Raw genomic sequence first — 22,909 nt, 5'->3', positions numbered from 1 at the left:
CTCTCTCAACCTCGCTCTCTCTCGCTCTCTCAACCTCACTCTCTCTCTCCCTCTCAACCTCGCTCTCTCTCTCTCTCTCTCAACCCCTCTCGCTCTCTCAACCTCTCTCTCGCTCTCTCAACCTCGCTCTCTCTCTCTCTCAACCTCGCTCTCTCTCTCTCAACCTCGCTCTCTCTCTCTCTCTCAACCTCGCTCTCTCTCAACCTCGCTCTCTCTCAATCTCGCTCTCTCTCTCTCTCTCAACCTCGCTCTCTCTCTCTCTCAACCTCGCTCTCTCTCTCTCTCTCAACCTCGCTCTCTCTCTCTCTCTCTCAACCTCGCTCTCTCTCTCTCAACCTCGCTCTCTCTCTCTCTCTCTCAACCTCGCTCTCTCTCTCTCTAAACCTCGCTCTCTCTCAACCTCGCTCTCTCTCAACCTCACTCTCTCTCTCTCTCAACCTCGCTCTCTCTCTCTCTCAACCTCGCTCTCTCAATCTCGCTCTCTCTCTCCCTCTCAACCTCGCTCTCTCTCTCTCTCTCAACCTCGCTCTCTCTCTCAACCTCTCTCTCGCTCTCTCAACCTCTCTCTCTCTCAACCTCGCTCTCTCTCTCTCTCAACCTCGCTCTCTCTCTCTCTCAACCTCGCTCTCTCTCTCTCTCAACCTCGCTCTCTCTCTCTCTCAACCTCGCTCTCTCTCTCTCTCTCAGCCTCGCCCTCTCTCAACCTCGCCTCTCTCAACCTCGCCCTCTCTCAACCTCGCCCTCTCTCTCTCTCTCAGCCCCGCCTCTCTCTCTCAACCCGCTCTCTCTCAACCCCGCTCTCTCTCAACCTCGCCCTCTCTCAACCTCGCCCTCTCTCGCCCTCTCTCTCTCTCAACCCGCCCTCTCTCTCTCTCAACCCCGCTCTCTCTCTCTCAACCCCGCCCTCTCTCTCTCTCAACCCCGCCCTCTCTCTCTCTCTCAACCCGCCCTCTCGCTCTCTCAACCCCCCTCTCGCTCTCTCAACCTCGCCTCTCTCTCTCTCAACCTCGCCCTCTCTCTCTCAACCTCTCTCTCTCTCTCTCTCTCAACCTCGTTCTCTCTCTCTCTCAACCTCGCTCTCTCTCGCTCTCTCAACCTCGCTCTCTCTCTCCCTCTCCAACCTCGCTCTCTCTCAACCCTCTCGCTCTCTCAACCTCTCTCTCGCTCTCTCAACCTCGCTCTCTCTCTCTCTCAACCTCGCTCTCTCTCTCTCTCTCAACCCCGCTCTCTCTCTCTCTCTCTCAACCTCGCTCTCTCTCTCTCTCAACCTCGCTCTCTCTCTCAACCTCGCTCTCTCTCTCTCTCTCGCCTCGCTCTCTCTCTCTCTAAACCTCGCTCTCTCTCAACCTCGCTCTCTCTCAACCTCGCTCTCTCTCAACCTCACTCTCTCTCTCTCTCAACCTCACTCTCTCAACCTCGCTCTCTCAACCTCGCTCTCTCAACCTCGCTCTCTCTCTCCCTCTCAACCTCGCTCTCTCTCTCAACCTCTCTCTCTCTCTCAACCTCGCTCTCTCTCTCTCAACCTCGCTCTCTCTCTCTCAACCTCGCTCTCTCTCTCGCTCTCTCAACCTCGCTCTCTCTCTCTCTCTCTCAACCTCGCTCTCTCCCTCTCAACCTCGCTCTCTCTCTTTCTCTCTCAACCTCGCTCTCTCTCTTTCTCTCTCAACCTCGCTCTCTCGCTCTCGCAACCTCGCTCTCTCGCTCTCTCAACCTCGCTCTCTCGCCCTCGCTCTCTCGCTCTCTCAACCTCGCTCTCTCTCTCAACCTCGCTCTCTCTCTCAACCTCGCTCTCTCTCTCAACCTCGCGCTCTCTCTCAACCTCGCGCTCTCTCTCAACCTCTCTCTCTCTCTCAACCTCGCTCTCTCTCTCTCAACCTCGCTCTCTCTCTCTCAACCTCCCTCTCTCTCTCAACCTCTCTCTCTCTCTCAACCTCGCTCTCTCTCTCTCAAGCTCGCTCTCTCTCTCTCAACCTCGCTCTCTCTCTCTCAACCTCGCGCTCTCTCAACCTCGCTGCCTTGCGCTCTCTCAACCTCGCTCTCTCTCTCAACCTCGCTCTCTCTCTCTCAACCTCGCTCTCTCTCTCTCAACCTCGCTCTCTCTCTCTCAACCTCTCTCTCTCTCTCTCAACCTCTCTCTCTCTCTCAACCTCTCTCTCTCTCTCAACCTCGCTCTCTCTCTCTCAACCTCGCTCTCTCTCTCTCAACCTCGCCCTCTCTCTCTCAACCTCGCCCTCTCTCTCTCTCAACCTCGCTCTCAACCTCGCTCTCAAGCTCGCCCTATCTCTCAATCTCTCTCTCAACCTCGCCCTCTCTCTCAACCTCGCCCTCTCTCTCTCTCTCTCTCAACCTCGCTCTCTCAACCTCGCTCTCTCTCTCAACCTCGCTCTCTCTCTCAACCTCGCTCTCTCTCAACCTCGCTCTCTCCCTCTCTCTCTCTCAACCTCGCTCTCTCTCTTTCTCTCTCAACCTCGCTCTCTCTCTTTCTCTCTCAACCTCGCTCTCTCGCTCTCTCAACCTCGCTCTCTCGCTCTCTCAACCTCGCTCTCTCGCTCTCTCAACCTCGCCCTCTCTCTCTCTCAACCTCGCCCTCGCTCTCGCCCTCGCTCTCAACCTCGCTCTCAAGCTCGCCCTCTCTCTCAACCTCGCCCTCTCTCTCTCTCTCAACCTCGCTCTCTCAACCTCGCTCTATCTCTCTCAACCTCGCTCTCTCTCTCAACCTCGCTCTCTCTCTCAACCTCGCTCTCTCTCAACCTCGCTCTCTCCCTCTCTCTCTCTCAACCTCGCTCTCTCTCTTTCTCTCTCAACCTCGCTCTCTCTCTTTCTCTCTCAACCTCGCTCTCTCGCTCTCTCAACCTCGCTCTCTCGCTCTCTCAACCTCGCTCTCTCGCTCTCTCAACCTCGCTCTCTCTCTCAACCTCGCTCTCTCTCTCAACCTCGCTCTCTCTCTCAACCTCGCGCTCTCTCTCAACCTCGCTGCCTTGCGCTCTCTCAACCTCGCTCTCTCTCTCTCAACCTCGCTCTCTCTCTCTCAACCTCGCTCTCTCTCTCTCAACCTCGCTCTCTCTCTCTCAACCTCGCGCTCTCTCAACCTCGCTGCCTTGCGCTCTCTCAACCTCGCTCTCTCTCTCTCAAGCTCGCTCTCTCTCTCTCAACCTCGCTCTCTCTCTCTCAAGCTCGCTCTCTCTCTCTCAACCTCGCTCTCTCAACCTCTCAACCTCTCTCTCTCAACCTCAATCTCTCGCTCCACCTCACTCTCTCGCTCAACCTCTCAACCTCTCTCTCAACCTCTCTCAACCTCTCAACCTCTCTCTCAACCTCTCTCAACCTCTCTCAACCTCACTCTCTCGCTCAACCTCACTCTCTCTCTCTCTCGCTCAAACTCTCTCGCTCAACCTCACTCTCTCGCTCAACCTCACTCTCTCGCTCAACCTCACTCTCTCGCTCAACCTCACTCTCTCGCTCAACCTCACTCTCTCGCTCAACCTCACTCGCTCGCTCAACCTCACTCGCTCAACCTCTCAACCTCTCTCTCTCGCTCAACCTCTCAACCTCTCTCTCTCGCTCAACCTCTCAACCTCTCTCTCTCTCTCAACCTCGCTCTCTCTCTCTCAACCTCCCTCTCTCTCTCAACCTCTCTCTCTCTCTCAACCTCGCTCTCTCTCTCTCAACCTCGCTCTCAAGCTCGTTCTCTCTCTCTCAACCTCGCTCTCTCTCTCTCAACCTCGCGCTCTCTCAACCTCGCTGCCTTGCGCTCTCTCAACCTCGCTCTCTCTCTCTCAACCTCGCTCTCTCTCTCTCAAGCTCGCTCTCTCTCTCTCTCAACCTCGCTCTCTCTCTCTCAACCTCGCGCTCTCTCAACCTCGCTGCCTTGCGCTCTCTCAACCTCGCTCTCTCTCTCTCAAGCTCGCTCTCTCTCTCTCAAGCTCGCTCTCTCTCTCTCAACCTCGCTCTCTCTCAACCTCGCTGCCTTGCGCTGTCTCAACCTCGCTCTCTCTCTCTCTCTCAAGCTCGCTCTCTCTCTCTCAAGCTCGCTCTCTCTCTCTCAACCTCGCTCTCTCAACCTCTCTCGCTCAACCTCTCAACCTCTCTCTCTCAACCTCACTCTCTCGCTCAACCTCACTCTCTCGCTCAACCTCACTCTCTCTCTCAACCTCTCTCAACCTCACTCTCTCGCTCAACCTCACTCTCTCGCTCAACCTCACTCTCTCTCTCTCGCTCAAACTCTCTCGCTCACTCTCTCGCTCAACCTCACTCTCTCGCTCAACCTCACTCTCTCTCTCTCGCTCACTCTCTCGCTCATTCTCACTCTCTCGCTCAACCTCACTCTCTCGCTCAACCTCACTCGCTCGCTCAACCTCACTCGCTCGCTCAACCTCACTCGCTCGCTCAACCTCACTCGCTCGCTCAACCTCACTCGCTCAACCTCTCAACCTCTCTCTCTCGCTCAACCTCTCAACCTCTCTCTCTCGCTCAACCTCACTCTCTCGCTCAACCTCTCGCTCAACCTCACTCTCTCGCTCAACCTCACTCTCTCGCTCAACCTCTCGCTCAACCTCACTCTCTCGCTCAACCTCACTCTCTCGCTCAACCTCACTCTCTCGCTCAACCTCACTCTCTCGCTCAACCTCACACTCTCGCTCAACCTCTCTCTCGCTCAACCTCACTCTCTCGCTCAACCTCTCTCGCTCAACCTCTCTCGCTCAACCTCTCAACCTCTCTCGCTCAACCTCTCAACCTCACTCTCTCGCTCAACCTCACTCTCTCGCTCAACCTCTCTCTCGCTCAACCTCACTCTCTCGCTCTCTCTCTCGCTCAACCTCACTCTCTCGCTCTCTCTCTCGCTCAACCTCACTCTCTCGCTCTCTCTCTCGCTCAACCTCTCTCTCTCGCTCAACCTCGCTCAACCTCTCTCTCTCGCTCAACCTCTCTCTCTCGCTCAACCTCGCTCAACCTCTCTCTCTCGCTCAACCTCACTCTCTCGCTCAACCTCACTCTCTCGCTCAACCTCACTCTCTCGCTCAACCTCACTCTCTCGCTCAACCTCTCGCTCAACCTCACCCTCTCGCTCAACCTCACTCTCTCGCTCAACCTCACTCTCTCGCTCAACCTCACTCTCTCGCTCAACCTCACTCTCTCGCTCAACCTCACACTCTCGCTCAACCTCACACTCTCGCTCAACCTCTCTCGCTCAACCTCTCTCGCTCAACCTCTCTCGCTCAACCTCTCTCGCTCAACCTCTCAACCTCTCTCGCTCAACCTCTCAACCTCACTCTCTCGCTCAACCTCACTCTCTCGCTCAACCTCACTCTCTCGCTCAACCTCTCTCTCGCTCAACCTCACTCTCTCGCTCTCTCTCTCGCTCAACCTCACTCTCTCGCTCTCTCTCTCGCTCAACCTCACTCTCTCGCTCTCTCTCTCGCTCAACCTCACTCTCTCGCTCTCTCTCTCGCTCAACCTCACTCTCTCGCTCTCTCTCTCGCTCAACCTCTCTCTCTCGCTCAACCTCGCTCAACCTCTCTCTCTCGCTCAACCTCTCTCTCTCGCTCAACCTCGCTCAACCTCTCTCTCTCGCTCAACCTCTCTCTCTCGCTCAACCTCTCTCTCTCGCTCAACCTCTCTCTCTCGCTCAACCTCTCTCGCGCGCTCAACCTCTCTCTCGCGCGCTCAACCTCTCTCTCGCGCGCTCAACCTCTCTCGCGCTCAACCTCTCTCGCGCTCAACCTCTCTCGCGCTCAACCTCTCTCTCGCTCAACCTCTCTCTCGCTCAACCTCTCTCTCGCTCAACCTCTCTCTCGCTCAACCTCTCTCTCGCTCAACCTCTCTCAACATATCCCTTTCTCAACATATCCCTTTCTCAACACCTCCCTTTCTCAACACTTCCATCCCTATATTTCCATCTCAACCCCTCTCATCTCTCCAGCTCCCTGTCCTCCCTCGTCTGAGTGCCATCATTGATAGGGCGGTGCACTTTGAGAACCATCCCCCTCTCTTTCAACCTTTCTCTCTTTGAAAAAGAGACGCTTCGCATTGTGACAAGCCCTAAAAATAAAGCCCTTCTGTGCCCCTGTAAAAACAAGCGCATGCCAAAAAAATACTTACTACAAAATAGGCCAGGGGAGAACTTACATGCGATATTTCATCATTGTAACCCGTTTGGTGATTTTTCATGCTGATATTACTGTGTTATTTCATCATCCACGTCAAAACCAGGTAGGAATACAAATTGGTCATACTGTAAGGCATTAACAAATGTGCAGTGATACATGACACTGTAATAACCCAAAGGAACTATAGGTTGCAAACTATATGTTACAAAAGGGAGTATATGTTGCAAGGGCACGGTTTATGTCTTTACATGTGTAGGCCGTCATTGTAAATAAGAATTTGTTCTTAACTGACTTGCCTTGTTAAATAAAAGGTTACACATGTAATGACAAGTGAAAGTGTTATGGGATACCAGCGAAAGCAGCAAGACAGAGGGCTTCACCGAGTGAAAAGCATCCAAAAGTGAACTGACAACATATGAACTGCGATGAGGATGAGACAACACAAAACAGAGGTAAAATATGGGCAAAAATAAGAACAGAAGTACCAGGTTAGATCTTGCAGTGTAGTATTGTTCTTCCACACAGTCCAAAAAATCGTCAGGGTCGGGCTGTTTAGTAGACAGACCAAGAAAATACAGATTATTCACAGTCATGGGGTATTTAAAAATAATCACACACAGTTTAAAAAAAAAAGTTGTTTAAGTTCTTTGAAGAGATGGGATGAAGGTTTGGTTAAAAAAATGTATAAACATATTTTTTTTAAACACACATAAGGGGTGAGAGACTCAAAAGGCTGGCCAAGGTGCCAAAAGGATACCATGCAAGTGGGGCCTTCAGAAAATAATCTTTCATGGACTTGCACCTCTAAAATAAGTGGCCGATCTTCCCCTCCAACCAAAGCACATCAAAGACAGAAGTTGAGAGAGAGAGAAAGAGCGTGGTATTACAAGCCTACGATTTTGTAGCTGTTGATAAAAACAAATAAACACTCCTTGCAAAAAAATATACAAATATATTTATAAAAAAAGCATAAAAGAAGAAAATACTTCAAGACTGGTGGATTGGAAGTGATTGTTGATTAACACTCACACACACACATTCAAACACTGCTACATTTAAACACTGTTTAGACTCGGTTAGATATTTAATTGGAAGGGTTAGAAAATGTATTTAACAATGTGAGACTCACCCCTTCGGTATTTTGAAGTCAACATACAAACTACAACTCGTATTTGTTGACAGTGGGTACGTCCCAAATGACACCCTATTCCATATATACCTTTGACCGGGGACAATATGGTGTCATTTGGAGCGCATGATCTGGGTTTCCAATATATCTTTGTATGCAGGCGTCTGTCGTCGCTATTATACCACACACAGTTAATATAGTCTATATAACATGTCACCAAATTCTATAGTATGCCTCATCCAAAATACAATGCACAGTTATGGTATGATAGCAGTGCAATCGCAATAGCCATGGAAATTGTGAGGTTCTGAATTTAAACAGTCATTATTGTTGCAACGCGTGATTTGGTTGGTCGAAAAGTGTGAAATGTTGATGGGCAAGCCTGTGCGTGTGCTTGTGTTTGTGTGTGTTAGAGTCACTCACTGCTGGTTCGTGATGAGGTTCAGTCTCCTTCCTAAGCAGGGGATCAAACTTGACTTGATCGACTATCAGTGTTAAAAAATGAAACAGAGAATTAAACAAACTGCAGTACTAAAAAATTAACACACAACACATTTCTAAATATAGTCAGTGGCCTGGCAATAAAAAAATAAAAACCTGCATGACTCGAACAGCAACATAAGCACAAAATATCACTAAAGATCGCTTACGGCATATTACTACTAGTGCAGGCACTTTCCCTCCTATATAATCTCTGTGGGTACTGAGTCAAAACTAAATGGCAAAGATTAAGACCCTCAGATATAGAGCCTCTGAATGAACAGTAAGCAGTTCCCCATGCGCCTTTTGCACATCCAGGGCGAATATTCAAGTCTCTTGGGAAGTGATGCTCAGCAACTCAGTGAGTGACAAAAAGGAGAGCTGGAAAGATAAGGAGCGAGTGCGGAGAAGAGGCAGAGAGAGGAAGGAGTGGTTTTCCATACTTAACCACAAAAGGTCATTGAGAAGGAAGAAATTTGAAAAGCTTTCGTTACATTGTTATAAACGTGACATTATAGTGACCTTTGTGGCTACACACTTGACGCAGTCGTAAATAAAAATGATTTTTATCATTTCAGCCAGTTGTTTTGAAAGTAGAGCTCAAAACCCAAAACGGGTCCCCGAATATTGTTCACAATTGTGTACAACGTCAGTGCATGTGGGGTGTGCATGTTGGGCTCACCTCGCAACCTCATTGGACAATACTGTGCTGACCTGAATCCCGCCTCCCACTTTAACCTTGCAACCTTACTGGACCTCATTCCACCTGCAAATAAACATTCTCTATCAAGTTCTGTTGTTGCAGGCTAGCTCCCGTTGTAGGGTATGGTCCCATCAGACTAATATGGCAAATGAGCAAGCAAATGTTATAAAGTAAGTTTAAACAACGGAAAGTGTACACTTCTACAATACATGACCATAAGTTTGTGGACACCTGCTCATCAAATATCTCATTCCAAAATCATGGTTATTAATATGAAGTTGGTCCCCCTTCGCTGCTATTAACAGCCTCCACTCTGTTCGGAAGGCTTTCCACTAGATGACGGAACATTGCTGCGGGGACTTGCATCAGGCACTGATGTTGGGCAATTAGGCCTGGCTCGCAGTCGGCGTTCCAATTCATCCCAAAAGTGTTCGATGAGGTTGAGGTCAGGGCTCTGTGCAGGCCATTCAAGTTCTCCACACCGATTTTGGGAAACCATTTCTGTATGGACCGCACTTTGTGCACAGGGAAATTGTCACGCTGGAACTGTTTCCACAAAGTTGGAAGCACAGAATTGTGTAGAATATTATTGTATGCTGTTGTGCTAAGATTTCCATTCACTGAAACTAAGGGGCCCGAACCATGAAAAACAGCCCCAGACCGGTATTCCTTATCCACCAAACTTTACAGTTGGCACTATGCATTGGGGCATGTAACGTTCTCCTGGCATATGCCAAAACCAGATTCGTCTGTCGGTGGTGAAGCATGAATCATCACTCCAGGGAACGCGTTTCGCGGCTGAGCTGTTGTTGCTCCTAGACGTTTCCACTTCATAATAACAGCACTTACAGTTGATCGTGGCAGCCCTAGCGGGGCAGAAATTTGACGAACTGACTTGTTGGAAAGGTGGCATCATATGACGGTGCCGGAGCTCTTCAGTAAGGCCATTCTACTGCCAATGTTTGTCTATTAAGACTGCATGCTGTGTGCTCAATTTTATACACTGCTCAGCAACGGGTGTGGCTGAAATAGCCAAATTCACTAATTTGAAGGGGTGTCCATCTACTTTTGATTATATAGTTGCATCAAATGTCCTACTCCTTGAAAGTCAATCGGGGGAGAAGGGCGTGACGCTTGGCATTCCAGACGTGACGCTTGGCATTCAAGCCAAAGAGTTCAATCTTGGTTTCATCAGACCTGAGAATTTTGTTTCTTATGGTCTCAGAGTCCTTTAGCTGCCTTTTGGCAAAAAAAAAGAAATGTCCTCTCACTGTCAACTGTGTTTCTTTTCAGCAAACTTAACATGTGTAAATAATTGTTTGAACATAACAAGATTCAACAACTGAGACATAAACTGAACAAGTTCCAGAGACATGTGACTAACAGAAATTGAATAATGTGTCCCTGAACAAAGGGGGGTATCTGGTGTGGCCAGCAGCTGCTTTAAGTACTGCAGTGCATCTCCTCCTCATGGACAGCACCAGATTTGCCAGTTCTTGCTGTGAACATCTCACAGCAAGAACTGGCAAATCTGGTGCTGTCCATGAGGAGGAGATGCACTGCAGTACTTAAAGCAGCTGCTGGCCACACCAGATACCCCCCCCTTTGTTCAGGGACACACTCTTCCACCAAGGCACCTGCAAATTCCCGGATATACACAGAACGAGCAGTATGGCTGGTGACATTGTCATGCTGGAGGGTCATGTCAGGATGAGCCTGCAGGAAGGGTGCCACATGAGGGAGGAGGATGTCTTCCCTGTAACGCACTGTGTTGAGATTGCCTGCAATGACAACAAGCTGGTGTAACTCGGGCAATTGTTGCTGCCATCCTATACCTGTCCCGCAGGTGTGATGTTCGGAAGTACCGATCCTGTGCAGGTGTTGTTACATGTGGTCTGTCACTGCGAGGACGATCAGCTGTCCGTCCTGTCTCCCTGTAGCGCTGGCTTAGGCATCTCACAGTACAGACATTGCAATCTATTGCCCTGGCCACATCTGCAGTCCTCATGCCTCCTTGCAGCATTCCTAAGGCATGTTCACGCAGATGAGCAGTAGAAAGGCCTCTTTAGTGACCTAAAATGTCATAACTGTGACCTTAATTGCCTACCGTCTGTAAGCTGTTAGTGTCTTAACGACCGTTCCACAGGCGCATGTTCATTCATTTTTTATGGTTCATTGAACAAACATGGGAAAGTTTGTAGTATACATTTCTTGAGCGCATTATCACGATTCACGAACGGAATGGATAAACCTTATAGCCTATTGCACAATATATTACAAAATTCAAATAAAATACAAGATTGCTGGTTCAAACCCCTGATCCAACTTGGTGAAAAATCTGTCAATGTGCCCTTGAGCAAGGTCCTTAACCCTAATGGCTACTGTAAATCAATCTGGATATGAGTGTCTGCCAGTATACTAAAAAAAATCAAAATATATAACTTCTAATTTCAGATGTTTTCTAACTTATGATGCATGGATTTGATCCATGTATTTTAGCTGCTATCAAAACAACTCATGGTAAGCCATGCAGGCACTTGAAAACTTGCTTCAGAGCGCAATACATGACAAGCACGAGTGCGTAATCTCATGCACTAAATGATGGCAGGTTAGAATGTAAGGATTCAGATGCTTTTTCCACTTGGAGAGAACTGTAGAACATTTATTATGCATGTATGAGCCATACATTGACACGTTGAGTCCAAAATAGAAGGTTTAAAAAAAAATGATAGTTTTCAATCTTCCGGAAGATCTAACCATGTAACCTTTCAGTGTTGTATCATTTGACATGTCATGACTAAGGCTGTAGCGGTCACAAATTACTGTCAGACGGTGATTGTTAAGCAAATAAACTGTCAGTCTCACAGTAATTTACCGTTAATTAACAAACACATTTTGCATCTCCTGGCTTCCACACATAATCCATGTAATATAGCCTACACCTTCACAATAAATATGTTATTTATTTTAGACATTCCTAAAGAAGCATGATATGAAGAAGATGTAGTATATTTCAGAAGAACAGAATAGCATATTCTGAGTTGTCCTGAGGTCCTGATCTGGCTATGCCAAATGGCTGTGGGCTACACTAGTTCATTTAGCAGACAAGATTTGAGTCGGTGGCATTATTTTATAGTATGAAGAATACAATTTAACAAATCTGAATAAACAATTTGAGGGAGTGAGCACATGTTAAGCGTTTAACAAAGAAATAGGTATTCCTACATGCTTAATTTAGAGTTATTTAACTTCAACTTTAGTTCTACAAACGTTAGGCTATATGTTTTGATTTTTAATACATTGTAAGGCTGCATGATGGGACTCGAAAGGCATGAGCTCTGCATTGTTTTTTTGTGCAGGCTGTACACACTACATCAGTCACTCACAATTTGACAAGCACTTGATAATGCATCGGAATTTCACGGCGGCATCCCCTTTGTGTGGCTGTAACGCACCCTAAAAAAAATATTTTGCGGCCAGCGGCCATTGTGCACTTCTCCCTGAGTGATGCGTGCTCCATCAAGTAATCGGGTCTTTCTCACAAGCTACAAGTGAAGACCGACACATCGGGCACGCACCTGAGTGCGTCCATATCCAATTTCGAGGAGCATATTGAGGATATTTGACTGTCCACATTTAACTTTTCGTCAGCCAACAAGATGAGTAGGCCTAACGAACAGTGAAAGCACTAGCCTATGTCAATCTACTATCCTCCATAGTACAAAGGTTAACCTATTCTATTCTGTGCGAGAAATAAATATTCCAAACATAGTCTGGGACAGTTGCGATAGATCCCAAATTAATATAACCACTACCATCAAAAAACACTTTTTTTAAGCAATTTGGCTGATGCAACAGATCAGAAAGTTTATCAACATTTTAAGCTAAGCGATAAGGCTATTTCTTCACATTATAAGCACAGCAATGCGCACATGGTAGTATTATTTCAATAAGTGTGAATGTTACATTAGCGGAGAACACCATTATCAAAAATGACCGCAAATGCAATTATCCATGTAATGCTTTTATTATAACGGTGCATAAGGTGAAAATGACCTTCCCCAAACTTGAAACTCTAGCGCTGCTTATGTATGCCCGTTGGCCACTTTAGTTGTGATACAAACCTTAAAACATTTACACCTATGGACTAGGCTACATGACATGTGACTATGATTCAAAAAGTAGCAAACAAAAAGGCATGGTTAATGATGACCAGCTTAAGAAACCAGTGATAATATATAATTCATAAGTAATTGGCTAATATTGTCACCCATCAGACTATTCTTGATTTAATATAGTTTTTACATATACTAAATAATATATGTGTGAAATATGTTTTGATTTAGAATGGACCATAATCAAGCACCTGTATCGAAACAGGGCCGGCAGGAAAAAAATACATGTAATCTATGCACTTAAATTGCGACCGAAGGACACTTTTCCCCGTGGTTTATTTTCATGCCAGCCAGGTACTCCTGTTGTAAATATAAGCAATGTGCTTAATATTAAGAAAGTTGAGAAATAAATATAGTAGGCCTAGCCTATAGAATGCTGATCCTCCTATTCTTATTAGAGGCCATTACTCTGTTTTAACACACAATTGCATAGCTTACTGAAATGTTGCGCAACATTAGCTCATGTGCTCTCATGAAGTGTTTGATTAGATTTTTAAATACTTTTGCATTGACGTCAGAGAGATTAGAGGGACAATAGAGTGCTGAGGACCAGGCAGTTAGCAAGTTTGGTAGGCTACTAATGAACATTGGCAGCATCAGGGCTGGGAGAAGCCTAAAATTCACGTGGAATTAGACTGCCTTCATGACTCGTGACCGCCGGTATGGTGGTAATACGTTCACCCTAACTGCCCTAGTCATGAATGCTTATGACATACTATGGCATGCTAATGTCACTCTTATAACAGTCTTATACCAAAGGGATTAAGTAAAATGCTACTGAAGACACTCACAGTTGATCTCAGAGAGGGTCTTCCCTTCTCGTGTGTTCCCAGAGTGAATCCGATGCGGCACCGATACAGGGGGCTGTCAAAACAGATAAAGTGGAGTGAGGGAAACAGTACAACACTAACTAGCCTGGTCCCAGATCTGTTTGTGCTGTATTGCCAAATTTTATGGTCATTGTCAGCCCAAAACGTTCTGGGACCAGGCTAGGAATACATTAGTCGCAAGGCAAAAATGTAGCATTGTCTGATGCAAGCATACTGACATACATGCCACCTACAGTACCGTTTATGAAAGTGTTTGATATTATTTCAATGTGCTTGTATGCATCTGATACTGCCTTAAAATTACATTTAAAAATGGGATTTTAAAGTATTGTGGTGGCAGCTTTATGTAATGGGTACGCTGGTCATTGGCAGGGACTGGGGAATTTGTCAGGATCAAAATAAATATGAAAGGGACAAAGCCCAGGTAAAAAGGAAAACCAGCCTCAGTCTTCTGAAAACCTAACCCTGGGGTGGAGTTATATTTTTTAGCCAGACAATTACACACATTGTTATGCCAAAGACACACCAGTGGCTTTCCAAGAGGTGTTGAGTGTTTTTGAGTGGTTTAGTCTCAGTCCTGAATTAAAGTTGCTTGAAAATCAGAGACGAGGTTTAATTATTCCTGTTCACCATTGATTCCCAACCAAATTCACTGACCTTAAGCAATTTTGACAAAAATAATGGAGTTATTTTTTAAGAGTTATGCAAAGTTGGTAGAATATTATTCACAGCTGTAATGGCTGCCAAATGTACTTCCACCAAGTATTAACTCTGGGGTGTGAAGACACATGCAATCAAGACATCTTCGTTCTTTTATTTTAAATTCATTTAGAAATGTTTCTATCATTTAATAAATGTGGAGTAGATTGTGTAGATCTGTAGGTAAAAATTCCAGTGTAATCCATTTTTATATGTAATTTTAAGGCAGCAAAATGTGAAGACTGTGCAAGGGGTGTGTAGAAAAAGTATTCAAGGCCCCACATTTTTCCACATTGTTACGTTACAGCCGTATTCTAAAATTGACAAAATTGTTTTTTTCCCCTCATCAATATACAGCGATTCCAGCCTTGAGTCGTCTTGGGAATAGCGCTACAAGCTTGGCACATCTGCATTTGAGGAGTTTCTCCCATTCTTCTCTGCAGAGCCTCTCAAGCTCTGTCAGGTTGAATGGGGAGTGTCGCTGCACAGCTATTTTAAGATCTCTCCAGAGATGTTCGATTGGGTTCGAGTCCGGGCATTGGCTGGACCACTCAAGGGCTTTCAGAGAGTTGTTTCCGAAGCCACTCCTGCATTGTCTTGGCTGTGTGCTTAGGGTCGTTGTCCTGTTGGAAGGTGAACCTTCGCCTCAGTCTGAGGTCCTGAGCACTCTGGAGCAGGTTTTCATTAAGTATCTTTTTACTTTGCTCCGTTCATCTTTCCCTCAATGCTGACTAGTTTCCCAGTTCCTGCTGCTGAAAAACATCCCCACAGGATGATGCTGCCACCACGCTTCACCGTAGGGACGGTGCCAAGTTTCCTCCAGAGGTGACGCTTGGCATTCAAGCAAAATAATTCAATCTTGGTTTCATCAGACGTGAGAATTTTGTATCTTATGGTCTCAGAGTTCGTTAGCTGCCTTTTGGCAAAACTCCAAGTGGGCTGTCATGTGCCTTTTACTAAGGAGTGGCTTCCGTCTGGCCACTCTAACATAGATGCCTGATTGATGGAGTTCTGTAGAGATGATTGTCCTTCTGGAAGGTTCTCCTATCTCCACAGAGGAACTCTGGAGCTCTGTCAGAGTGACCAAGGCCCTTCTCCCCCGATTGCGCCGTTTGGCTGGGTGGCCAGCTCTAGGAAGAGTCTTGGTAGTCCCAAGCTTCTTCCATTTAAGAGTGATGGAAGCCATTGTGTTCTTCGGGACCTTCAATGTGGCAGAAATGTTTTGTTTGGTACCCTTCCCCAGATCTGTGCCTCGACACAATCCTGCTCTGACATGCACTGCCAACTGTGAGACCTTACAGGTGTGTGCCTTTCAAATAATGTCCAATCGATTGAATTTATCACAGGTGGACTCCAATCAAGTTGTAGAAACATCTCAAGTACGATCAATGGAAACAGGATGCACCTGAGCTAAATTTCGAGTCTCATAGCAAAGGGTCTGAATACTTATTTACCCCCTGCCCTTTATTTATGTTTATTATTTTTCATAAAATTTGTAAACATTTCTAAAAACATGTTTTCGCTTTGTCATTATGGGGCAGTGTGTAGATTGATGAGGACATTTTCTTTTAGAATAAGGCTGTAACGTAACAAAATGTGGAAAAGGGGAAGGGGTCTGAATACTTTCCGAATGCACTGTAATTAGCGTCAAGAGGTAAGATAAGAGATCTGTATATAATGATGAGATGCTCATGTCTCCTTCCTAACAATGGGAGTTGTTGTCCCATTGGCGGAAGACAGGCAACATGTTTAGATTTCAGCGAGAGTGAAACCACTCGCTTCGTCTCTTCCTCTCTGGTAAGACCAGTATCGTATAATGTAACGACAATCAGCGATAACAATGATTTTTTTTATTTTACCTTTATTTAACTAGGCAAGTCAGTGAAGAACAAATTCTTACTTTCAATGACGGCCTAGGAACAGTGGGTTAACTGCCTGTTCAGGGGCAGAACGACAGATTTGTACGTTGTCAGCTCGGCGATTTGAACTTGCAACCTTCCGGTTACTAGTCCAACGCTCTAACCTCTAGGCTACCCTGCCGATGAGAGAAGAACAAGATTTCAAATGAAAGAATAACAAGTATTCAAACCGTCTTGGCAGCCGGCGCATACGTCCCAAATGGCACCCTATTCCTTTTATAGTGCACTACTTTTGACCAGACACCTATGGACCCTAGTCAAAAGTAGTTACCATATAGGGAATAGGGTTCCATTTGGGAAACAAGTGAGTCACGTCTTCCTGGCAACCTTCCACATTTCCCTGATTAAAAAGGCTAGTGTAAAAATACCACCATTGAATGTCGCACTTTGATGACACGTGTAATGAAAATGACCCTTCTGGGGGGGAATCAACCTGATATCCTCCCTTCCACTAAGCCATGTGGGGAAAATCATTAGTTGGCTGCCAGTCGTCTTCTGTGTCATGACTATAAGAAAGGTGTGCGTCCCAAATGGCTGCCCATTTCCCATATAGTGCACTAATTATGAGCACAGCCCAAGTAGTGCACTATGTAGGGACCAGGGTGACATTTGGGGGCAGCCAAGTTAGTCCCAGGATGGCTTCCACTGTTATTTATTTAGCAGTGTGTCCTTCGTGCATCAGAGGACATGCACTTTACTTTATGTGAAGGGCTCACAGTGGAACTAACATTCCCAGGGCACAAAATGGCAGTTGAAGGACGTCCTTCACTGCCTGGTTGTTTTGAAGAAGAGACTAAAAGCATTTAGAGCCAAACCGTCGGATGCCAGGGGTGGTTGAAGGAGCTTCTCCAGCACAACTTAATCTTGGGATATAATATAGGACCATTCTTGTCTACATTTGATTCATTTAGCAGATGCTCTTCTACAGTAGTGGGTGCATACATTTTCATACTTTTTTTGTAGTGGATCCCGTGGGTATTGAACCCACAACCCTGGAGTTGCAAGCACCATGCTCTACCAACTGATCCACATGGGTCTACCATTAAAGACAAATAGCATTTGGTTCCAATTTACAATAAGTGTCCCCGATACCTTTGTATTTACATGCAGCTCTACAGTATCTACACTGTAATTATACTACCTGATGTAAATATTTATTAAGGTCACCCACTGTAAAGTGGGACTAAGTACTCAAATGGTAAAATGTATCATACATTTTAGCTTTAGCAAGGACCCAATGGTTTCACACCATTCTCCACATCAAACAATTTCAGCACATGCGCATTAATGATGTTACACCCGAACACACTTACCATGCACAAACGTTTAAAAAAACGAACCACACATCTATGCCTGTGTGCACACAATCTCAATTACCAGAGCAAGCAAACACACCCATATAGGCCCACAACGCCCACAAACACACAGACAGACACACGGTACCTCTCTGCCAATGGAAAAGCGTGGGAGTCGCCGAGATAGGGGGACAACGGGTTGAAACACACCCCAGTATGAGCCAAAGCACCCTCTTGTATTTCAACTAAGGGCAAAGGAGAGAGGCAGAGACACTCAGCCCAACTGATAAGAGGAGTTGAGGAGGATTAGGGTGAAATTGCCCTTAGATGCTGATCTTCGGTCAGTTTTGCATTTCCCCCACTAATGTTTAAGGTTAGGCTTGGGGGAAAGGAAGCTGATCTGTACCTAGGGGAAACTTTACCCCGGAGCAGTTGAGGACAGGGCAGGGGGTGAAACGTCCTAAATAATTCCTTTAAGGCACAGAGTCAACACCTAGAGTCAGTTATTATGGGCGTTGGACAATGTGACTACTGCCAGCTAAAGTGACAGTGCAACTTTTTGGAATGAGTCATGCGTACATTTGATGAGACAATGTTCAGAAAATGTAAAAATAAAAATTGCAGGCAGCTAAGAGGCTAATTAATGCTTATGCTAAGGCTAATACATCTTTAAAATTCAAGCAAAAATGTGTAGATGCTGTATAATATTATACATTCCGTAATTGTCTAACAAATATGCATTTAAGTGTGCCAATGAACAAGACAGAATGTTCAGTCAGTGTATTCTAGTATAATATTGACAAAGATAAAAGTACTGCTGAGTGTGAATACCGTGGCTTTGAATAGCAAAAGCACTCTCAAACTCTTGCTGTGCATTATACACAGACTAAATTGACCCCTAAAACCTACAGTGACACAATGTTCTGTATGACAAAGTACAATAGATGCTCTATAACCAATGATAGTCCTTTGTAGTCAAATAAAATGATTTAGGGCCTTGATCAATCAAAACCAGTAACCAGGAATACAGGATAAGACAAAGGAAAATCTAAATGATTACTATTTCCACTGTGAGAATTGATGTCACCATTGAATAATGGCAACTTCGAAGGCAACCTAGCCTGGGTGCCAGTCTGATTCTGCTATCTTGACAACTCCTTATGGAATAGTTATGACAAATGTTTGAATTGACACTGAGTGACAAGGAGTTGCAAAGGTTACCGGTTTTGATTAAATGAGGATGTGTCCTGTGAGTGTCTGCAGCTGTACTGTACCTCCTCGGACTCCTCGGGCTCATCATCTAAGTGGTCGTCGTAGGAGGAGTGGTCCGGGTTGCTGGCCTTGTCCAAGAGCTCGATGGCCAGCGTGCGACTTAGAGGTTGCGAGACAAAGGGATGCTGGGAAAACATCAGGGGACAACAATGAAGCTGAGTTCATACTGTAGGATAGCCTGGTCTCGGATCTGTTTGTGCGGTCTTGCCAATTCCTATGGTTGTTGATGGGGCAATGACCATAGCAGTTGGCAAGACAACACAAACAGATCTGAGACCAGACTAACTGTAGGAGACTATGGGCCAGATTCAGTCAAGAAAAACCACGTGTCAGAAAGATTGCATTATGAGAAATGCAATCGAGTAAAACAAATTAATCATAGCTCTCAATTATTTAAAAAATAAATTTCCTGCTGTGGTTGTTCCCTCTTGAGCCAAATAGCAGTTGAATAAAATAGGAGTTGGCTTGGCTTGGGGAAAATGTTATCTAAGATAAGATACAACTTTATCCATCCCCTTAGGACAATTAGATTCAAGGCTAAAGTGGTGCATCTGATATGAACTGACATACAAAAACACTAGACAGACAACACATTTAGGCTGCGTTCCAAATATGGGCATACGGTGCCATTTGCCTCAGACAAGCATGACACAAGACATTATCACATTTTTATTACATGCTTGTGCAATAGATTATTAAAAGGCTAAAGAGTAATGTGTAAAAGACACTTTAAGTGAGGTAGATCTAAACAATAAAATATTAAAACGGTTGAGCCTGTAAGAGTTAGGTGGGTTCCTCTGTCCAAGTTTATTTGAGTAATATACATGGTAGAGTTCTAAGAACACAAACCTCAGGCTAATAGTAAATAAGAGTTGCTATGTGGAAACTGAAGCACTTTCTACAGCACTTTCTGCAATTGCAACATCCTTTTTTGGACTGTTAAATAAATGTTTACCCATTGATTCTTTAAGAATATTTTAAATGCCTCATGAGCTTAGCTCAACTGTCATACACCATCAGAACCCAAAATGTAAGCTTATTTTACTTGAAAACAAACACTGTATAGCCTCAAAGTGTATTACTGCGGGCAAAATTTCCCCCCTCCTGGACACCTACACCACCCGATGCCACAGGAAGGCCAAAAAGAAAATCAAGGACATCAACCACCCGAGCCACTGCCTGTTCACCCCGCTATCATCCGGAAGGCAAGATCAATACAGGTGCATCAAAGCTGGGACTAAAGACTGAAAAACAGCTTATATCTCAAGGCCATCAGACTGCTAAACAGCCATCACTTGCACATCAGAGGCGGCTGCCTATAGACATACATCAGGAATCACTGCCCACTTTTAGAAATGGATCACTAGCCACTTTAATAACGTTTCCGTATCTAGCACAACTCATCTCATATGTACAGACTGTGCTCCAAGCTATTCTACGGCATCTTAGTCACTTTAATTGTGTGTAAATATTCCATCACCCATCTCATATGTACAGTTGAAGTCTGAAGTTGACATACACCTTAGCCAAATACATTTAAACTCAGTTTTTCACAATTCCTGAAATTTAATCTTAATAAAAAATTCCCTGTTTTAGGTCAGTTAGGATCACCACTTTATTTTAAGAATGTGAAATGTCAGAATAATAGTAGAGAGAATGATTTATTTCAGCTTTTATTTTCTTTCATCACATTCCCAGTGGGTCAGAAGTTTACATACACCCAATTAGTATTTGTTAGCATTGCCTTTAAATTGTTTAACTTGGGTTTGTAGGCCTCCATGCTCGCACACACTTTCTCAGTTCTGCCAACATATTTTCTATAGGATTGAGGTCAGGGCTCTGTGATAGCCACTCCAATACATTGACTTTGTTGTCCTTAAGCCATAACTTTGGAAGTATGCTTGGGGTCATTGTCCATTTGGAAGACCCATTTGCAACCAAGCTTTAACTTCCTGACTGATGTCTTGAGATGTTGCTTCAATATATCCACATCATTTTCCTTCCTTATGAAAACATCTATTTTGTGAAGTGCACCAGTCCCTCCTGCAGCAAAGCACCCCCACAACATGAACATGACAGCGGAGTCAATCACCACCTTCCGGAGACACCTGAAACCCCACCTCTTTCAGGAATACCTAGGATAGGATAAAGTAATCCTTCTCACCCCCCCCCCCCCCCTTAAAAGATTTAGATGCACTATTGTAAAGTGGCTGTTCCACTGGATGTCTTAAGGTGAACGCACCAATTTGTAAGTCGCTCTGGATAAGAGCGTCTGCTAAATGACTTAAATGTAAATGATGCTGACACCCAAGTGCTTCAAGGTTGGGATGGTGTTCTTCGGCTTGCAAGCCTCCCCCTTTTTCCTCCAAACATAACAATGGTCATTATGGCCAAACAGTTCTATTTTTGTTTCTCCAAAAAGTACGATCTTTGTCCTCATGTGCAATTGCAAACCGTAGTCTGGCTTTTTTATGGCGGTTTTGGAGCAGTGGCTTCTTCCTTGCTGAGCGGCCTTTCAGGTTATGTTGATATAGGACTCGTTTTACTGTGGATATATATATACTGTTGTACCCGTTTCCTCCAGCATCATCATAAGGTCCTTTGCTGTTGTTGTGGGATTGATTTGCACTTCTCGCACCAAAGTACGTTCATCTCCTTCCTGAGCGGTATGACGGCGGTGTTGTCCCATGGTGTTTATACCTGCATACTATTGTTTGTACAGATGAACGTGGTACCTTTAGGCGTTTGTAACTTGCTCCTAAGGATGAACCAGGCTCGTCGAGGTCTGCAATTTATTTTCTGAGGTCTTGGTTGATTTCTTTTGATTTTCCCATGATGTCAAGCAAAGTTTGAAGGTAAGCCTTGAAATACATCCACAGGTACACCTCCAATTGACTCAAATGATGTCAATTAGCCTATTAGAAGCTTCTAAAACCATGACATCATTTTCTGGAATTTCCCAAGCTGTTTAAAGGCAGTCAACTTAGTGTATGTAAACTTCTGACCCACTTGAATTGTGATAAAGTGAATTATAAGTGAAATAATCTGTCTGTAAACAATTGTTAGAAAAATTACTTGTGTCATGCACAAAGTAGATGTTCTAACCGACAAGCCAAAACTATAGTTTGTTGACAAGAAATTTGTGGAGTGGTTGAAAAACGAGTTTTAATGACTCCAACTTAAGTGTAGGTAAACTTCCGACCTCAACTGTATAGTGTATTCTATACTATGCCACTGTATCTTAGTCCAATGGCGCTCTGACATATGTATATAGTCTTAATCCATTCCTTACTTAGATTTACATGTATTTTGGGTATATGTTGTGAAACAGTTAGATATTACTTGTTAGCTATTACTGCATTGTCAGAGCTAGAAGCACAAGCATTTTGCTACACCCACAATAACATCTGTTAAACACGTGTATGTGACCGATACATTTTATTTTATTTTAAACATGGTTAAAACTATAATGTTGATACAGTATCATTATTCCTTGAATCCGCTAGCTCATTCTATTAATTTGAGAGTGGTTCAATTTCTCCAGCACCATTCCTCAGCTGTTTACAAAAACAGTGGCAGGGTCAGTGCTTGTTATTGTTTGAACTTCATATTGCCCATTTAACCAGCAAAGGGGGCTCTATTTCCAAATATTCACACTATTTCACCCAATCTTGACCTTGAACATTTGAAAGACTTCCTTACGAACAATACACTTTGGGTTGTCATTGAGGTAACCAAATCCCTTGATCCACACAATGACATCACTACAATCACATTGCTGTTATGTAGCTCAGGCCAAGATCATCTTACCTGCAGTAGCTTGTCTGAGGAAGGCCTTTTCTTTGGATTTTTCATCAACGATATTTTTACAAAATGATGAAAATTACTGGTCCTTGGTGAGGGAAAACGAAATTGTATTTAAAAATATATATATATTTCACACATTCTATCATTTTTTAAAGTAAATATTCAAATTTACATGCTAATAATGATCAAACCTCTTTGGGATAAAACTTGACCCTATATTATGTGTAAATCGAGTTAGGCTGTCAATTCTCCAACCACTCCCCACAAAAAAAAGCCTTTCTCTGAGTCCAATGACATTGACACAAATCTGAGGCTCCTTTACCCCTATGACAGGTGTGTCTGACTGTTAAAATTTTAGCAGCATTTTGATTTGATTCATTAATATTGTATTACGTCTCTTTTTCCATCCAGTTCTAACGTATAAGGGAGAGAGGACGGTGTGTTCAAGTAACGAGATAGAACCGGACAGGGTTAAGGTTATGTTGCAGGCAGC

General features: G+C 44.8%; 1 pseudogene; it reads right to left on the bottom strand.

Moving 5' to 3' along the window:
• The window catches only part of LOC115103484 (mitogen-activated protein kinase kinase kinase kinase 3-like), a 107,819-nt pseudogene that overhangs the window by 35,362 nt on the left and 49,548 nt on the right, over positions 1-22,909 (bottom strand).

This window comes from Oncorhynchus nerka, linkage group LG21 (genome assembly GCF_034236695.1).
Source record: "Oncorhynchus nerka isolate Pitt River linkage group LG21, Oner_Uvic_2.0, whole genome shotgun sequence".
Lineage (NCBI taxonomy): Eukaryota > Metazoa > Chordata > Actinopteri > Salmoniformes > Salmonidae > Oncorhynchus > Oncorhynchus nerka.
The sequence above is the reverse complement of the archived record's forward strand: the minus strand, read 5'-3'. Positions and strand labels throughout refer to the sequence as shown.